We start from the raw sequence: 6,425 nt of genomic DNA, 5'->3' as shown, positions 1-6,425 counted from the left end.
TGTTCATTTGTCTTACATTGCATTCCAATTTTAAAGAATTAATTTCTAGAATTCGGTTTTAACTATTAGGGATTTATATATAAGTCAAACATAAAACAAAGTGTATTCACAAAAGTGTCATTTGGATCCCTTATCCCTTCCAAAGTAATTTCTCCCTCAACAGAAAACTTTTGTTTTAATATTATGATTTCTCATCCTATTTAATGGTAGCATACATAATCCTGGAGCCTACTTTACTACTATATTTGCTATATATTTAAATTAATAATGAATAAGTAATAAATCTAAATAAATTAAATTTGAGTTAAATTAAAATTTCAATTTCTCAGTTTTACTTGTCTCACCACGTCTGATCTAGCTACTGTTGCTCCGGAATATCCGACTTGGCAAAATAAAAACTAATGCTGAAGCCCCGTGATATGGTATCATCCCTCGAAGAAATCACAATCCCAGTCACCTGATGGCAACTTGATCAAGTTCAACCCCTTTCTCCCTAGAAACACAAAATTCTTTCTGGCCAGGACTGAGAGGTGCTCGAGGCATGGTTGTGCCTTTCCTTCCCAGAGTTTCTCAGCTATTTGTGAAGACTCACACAGCGTCTGAGCTACTGACATGGGATCCTACTATAAATAATTCCTTGGGCCAAAACACCTGTTTTCAACCCAAAGATAGGCAGCTGTGGACAGGAACCACGAGCCCCCTACGGCCTACCACATACCACACTGTCCAGAAGCTGCTTGCCTGCTGCAACAGTGGAACCAATTTTCGGAGGCGTATCTGAGGCACCAGTTTAGGGATGATACCCTGTGAGAATAGAATATAATCCTTCCAGATGAAGGTCATCTTTAATTAATGGCCATGATATGGCACCATGTCTGCAACAATTAGAATTCTTTTTTTTTATAATTTATTCATGAGAGAGAGAGAGAGAGAGAGGCAGAGACACAGGCAGAGGGAGAAGCAGGCTCCATGCAGGGAGCCCGACGTGGGACTTGATCCCAAGACCCTGGGGTCATGCCCTGGGCCAAAGACAGGTGCTCAACCGCTGAGCCACCCGGGCATCCCAACAATTAGAATTCTTAAGTCTAGGAGTCGAGGTGGTGGAGATAGAATGACTATACTGACAATCTACCATAGGGACCCACTTGAGGGTTTTGTGCTTCACCTCCACAGTTTTCGGTTCTGTAAGTCTAGGGCTCCAATTCACTGCCTGGCCACATTGCATTCCTCATTCCAAGAGACCACCTGTCAAATAGCAATTCGAATACTGGGAAGGTTAAGTGACCATGATCATCAGGAGGATACTGCATTACTACTGAATAAAGGGGTGGGGGTGTTGAGAATATTTGTGGCACTCGGGTGATTTGCTGGACATCTCTTCGTATTTACATGCCCAGTATTAATTGTTAATGGGTAATTATATTAACCAAAGGCTGATAAGGGCATGAAAAGCAGAGGCTCAAGCATGAGGGTCTGGGTGATCCTACCAGGCAAGACAGTTGCACCATCAGAAGTGCTGGATGAGAATGACGGGAATGTAGAATAAGTGGTAGAGGGAAAAGATGAGAATGTCCCCAATTTCCTTGGAAAGAACTGCAGCAGTGGTGTTGGAGGAGGTTATCGAGAGGACATGATTTCCCGTGGGCCCTTGAGTTGCTGCACCTGCCCTCGGACTGTGTGTTCCGCCCACTACTCTCCCACCACACCCACTTCAAGGACACTACCTGGAGAGAGCAAGCAATGTGCTGTTGAGACCCTGTGTACCCCATATGTGACTAAACCCCATTAAGGCTCCATATCAAATCTTAAGAATCTGACAGGCGGGTGTGTGAGCTAATCGCCCTGCGGCTGCCCAGGGCAAGCCTCATAGGTAAGTTCCCTTGCTAATTGCAACTGCCATCTACCAATGTGGAGTGGTCACCTCTTTCTGCAGTCTTTGTCCCCTGTGCTTGGGGGCCAGTTTCCGCTTGTACCCAGGGACTCCCAAGGGTGTGAACCAACAAGCGGGCCGTGCATTATCATACTAACTCTCCTCTTGTACAGTTCCCCTCCAACTGCAGTTAACCAAAACACAGAGAAGCTGTCGGTGAACAGGGAAAACTGAAGAGGAGAAGGAAGCAGATTTCAGTGGTGTAAATGGTGTACTCTACAGTGCTGTTAGCATGCCCCAGAGATCTCATTTAGTAGACAGTGTTGGTGTGAGTTTTGGCTTTTAATGGTTCACACCTCTGGCTTTCTGCAGAGGACTGCCCTAGGGCTGATGGGAGCCGCCTTGTCCAGAAATGCCCTGGAATTTATGCACCCAGCCCCATTCGAGTTGGTCTATAGCCAATGACTGTGGCATAATAGCTCAGCCCCCTTGTCTCCATCTGGCTGAGGCAACCACTGTAGTGCAATTCATGCTCCAAAGTACTCCACACAATCAAGCTGAGGCATGAGTTCCCATGGTTCCTTCCCTGGCACTGTTCTGTTTTCCTTATTCTTTTGTCTTTTTCCCTAACTGAATTCTCAATCACCTGCCAAAAAGAAAAAAAAAAATTCTCATCTCAGAAACCCAACCAAAAACCATATTATTTGCAGTGGTTCTTGGTATTACTACCCTGAATCTGTTGTGTTTCTACGTGTCCATGTATGTTTGTGGTTGTGTAGATTAGGATAAAGCTAGTGAATAATTTTGTGATATTCTAATCCTACTATTCCCAGTGTCTTGGGAAATGAGCATTTTGTGGTAAGAGAGAAGAAATACAGATGAAAAAAAAAAGAAGAAAATACAGATGTAAAGTGACAGAGATTAGCAATAGGAAAAAAACTCTTAAAAATTAAAAATTAAAAAACACCTCTTTTTATCTAAATTTTGATTGGAGGGACGCCTGGGTGACTCAGCGGTTGAACATCTGCCTTCAGCCCAGGGCGTGATCCTAGAGTCCTGGGATCGAGTCTCGCGTCGGGCTCCCTGCATGGAGCCTGCTTCTCCCTCTGCCTGGGTCTCTGTCTCTCTCTGTGTCTCTGATGAAGAAATAAATAAAATAAAAAAAATTTTTTTTTGATTGGAAACATCTTCATGAGATATTTTTTCTTAAAACATTTTTAAAAAATGTCTTGTTCTATACATTAAAAAGACCCAGAAATTATGATAGATTCAGTAGCAAAATGTTCAGATTGTCTTAAAAATACTATTTTCCACTGAAAGTAACCAGGGTTCCTTGAAGTCATAGCTGATTGTGACAAAGTATATACCAGTCGAGCTTGAAATATCTTATCATAACACACAGCAAGGTGATTTCAAACACTACTCGAAATCAGCTTAAAGAGACTTACACTGGCCATAGATGGGGTAATTTTATAAGGATAATTACGGTTATAGATTGGAGCAAACCCCAAATGCTTAAATCCATGAGTTAATAATAATGCTAAAACAAAGAACAAAAACAATACAAATTGTACATGGCTACAAAACAAATTGTAGACAATGCTAGTGAATTCAATTCAACTAAGGATAGTAGAAATGGCCGAATCTCTCAAATTAGACCGTAGACTTTACAAAGCTAGAAATGTTCTCTCACAAAGTGCTGCCTCCAATATCTTAGCCAATTTTCAGGAGACTTTTTTTTTTTTTTAATTTCTAAGGTTATATCATTCAACCAGGTCAAAAACAAACAAAATCAAATGCAAGCATATTGTTAATTTATAGCGACAGCATATCTGATTCTGCATTTTGTTGGTGTCCCCACTGACCGTATTTCTAATATTTAAGGATTTGAAGTAAGATTTTTGAATAATGCAATGTTAGAATAACCTTGGAGATCATAAGCCAATATCTCATTTTCCAGGTCAAGTGGTTGAGGACTGTCTCTCTATTTCCAAGACTTCATCCATACAACTATGGTAAGATGACATTTCCATGCGAGCGCTGAACGTTGCTGGTTCTGAAGAGCATCGCGTGTGGGATGTCCGTTCCTCCCTTTCTCCAACAGAGCAGAAGGTCTGCTTTCATTATTATTGCTACATGCTGAGGTCTTGTCCTGACCTTTGGGTGTGTTGGAAAAATATATTATTTTCCTTCTGCTTCATGAGTTGACGGGCTTTGCTTTGGCAATTATTTTTATGGCTCGTAATCGTTACAATGAGGAAGTTACTGTGGTGGGACGCAGGTGCATAGACTCCTGCCCAAGCCTGTTTGCGGTTCCGTGGAGGAAGGGGAATGAGTCTGCTGAACTAGAGAGAAGGAAGTAGTCAGCAGGGCTGATCATGGAAGCAATCTTGGAGAGAGCTGCCGGAGAGCGTGTTCTGGAGACTGTCCTGGAGGCCAGGACAGGCTGGGCGCTGGGGGTGTAAGGCTAGTGGTGGTGACATAGGTTGGAAGCCCACAGATGATTCGCTGTGACACTGTAAGCATATGTCTTTGATGAATTATACACAAGCATTCCAGGCAGGACAGGACTGGAATGGGAAGGTGAGACACACTAAACTTCTCCCTCTGCAGAATTAAGTCGATACAAAGGTCCTTAGACTCATCCCTGAAATTCAGTGAGCCAACAAGAAAGCCCTTCATAGCCTCAAATATGTTAGGCAAATTTTAAGTAACCTATACGAAAAAAAGAAGTCAAGCAATTAGTTTTTTTGGAGAGAACAGTGTTTTCTATGAGAAGACTACTGTTGGCCAGACCCCTATTAGGAGTACAATTAGGAGTACAATTCTTTTTTTTTTTTTAAGATTTTTATTTTATTTTTTTATTTATTCATGACAGACACAGAAAGAGAGGCAGAGATACAGACAGAGGATGGAGAAGCAGGCTCCATGCAAGAAGCCCGATGTGGGACTTGATTCCGGGAATCTGGGATCAGCCCCTGTGCAAAGGCAGGCGCTCAACCGCTGAGCCACTCAGGCGTCCCTACAATTCTTAATCTCATAATGAATGTGGGAAAATATGCACCAAAGGAAACAGAGTTGAGTGAGATCCAGTGGTAGTGACTTCCATAGGCGTGTTTAAATTCTTTGATTGCTCTGGAGCTTTCTTTTTTTTTTTTTTTTAATAAATTAATTTTTATTGGTGTTCAATTTACCAACATACAGAATAACACCCAGTGCTCATCCCGTCAAGTGTCCCCCTCAGTGCCCGTCACCCATTCACCCCCACCCCCCACCCTCCTCCCCCTCCACCACCCCTAGTTCATTTCCCAGAGTTAGAAGTCTTTATGTTCTGTCTCCCTTTCTGATATTTCTCACACATTTCTTCTCCCTTCCCTTATATTCCCTTTCGCTATTATTCATATTCCCCAAATGAATGAGAACATACACCGTTTGTCCTTCTCCGGTTACTGTGGCCAAGTTCAAAAAGGGTGTTGCCTGAGTTCTCCTCTGGGATTTTGATGGAATCTTGTCTCACATTTAGATCTTTCATCTATTTTGAGTTTATCTTTGTGTATGGTGCAAGAGAGTGGTCCAGTTTCATTCTTCTGCATGTGGATGTCCAATTTTCCCAGCACCATTTCTAATGCTCAGTTTCCTCGTATATAAAATGGTTTATCATCATATATCTCTCCTAAGCTTATCACCAGAGCCAGACCAATAATATATGCACAGCAGAGTCCTCTGTTGTCTCATGACATCTTCCTTCTGCTAAAATGACAGAGCTGAATAGTGGCAACAGGGGCATATGGTCCACAAAGCCTAAAATATTTACAATCTGGCTCTTTTTTTTTTTTTTTAAAGAGAGACAGAGTGTGTGCATGCATGCACAAGCTGGGGGTGGGCAAAGGAAGAGAAAAAGAGTCTTTTTTTTTTTTTTAAGACAGAGTGTACAAGGGGAAGGGGCAAAGGAGGAGAGAATCCCAAACAAACTCCACACTCACTACACAGCCCAAGGTAGGGCTTGATCCTGCAACCCTGAGATCATGACCTGAGCTGAAATCGAGAGTCTGACACTTGGGGTGCCTGGATGGTTCAGTTGGTTTAAGCATCTGATTCTTGGTTTCAGCTCAGGTCGTGATCTCATGGTCAGGACACGGAGCCCCACTTCCAGCTCTGCGCTCAGCGTGGAGTCGGCTTCAGATCCTCTCTCCCTCTCCCTCTGCTGCTCTCCCCACTCATGATCTCTCTCTCAAATAAATAAATAAATAAATGATAGATAAAATCTTACCCCAAAAGTCAGACGCTTACCCAATTGAGCCACACAGGTGCCCCTACTATCTGGCTTCATTTAGAAAAGTTTGTTGACCCCAATCTAAATCAATAGTACTAAGTAAGTACTAGCATGTTAGGGACTCACCCAGCATCCAAAATTCTGAACTGCTTCCTATTGAATCTCAGCAAGGATATCAGGCTAAAAGAAAATTAAAAGCTAACTGAATCAGTCTAGAGCCTGTGCTCCTTCGGAAACCACAATCAGCATTTGAAATGAGTAATGTCAAGGATGTGCGCTTTC

The sequence above is a fragment of the Nyctereutes procyonoides genome, unplaced genomic scaffold, assembly GCF_905146905.1.
Source record: "Nyctereutes procyonoides isolate TBG_1078 unplaced genomic scaffold, NYPRO_anot_genome, whole genome shotgun sequence".
Taxonomy (NCBI): domain Eukaryota; kingdom Metazoa; phylum Chordata; class Mammalia; order Carnivora; family Canidae; genus Nyctereutes; species Nyctereutes procyonoides.
This window is presented reverse-complemented; position numbering follows the sequence as displayed.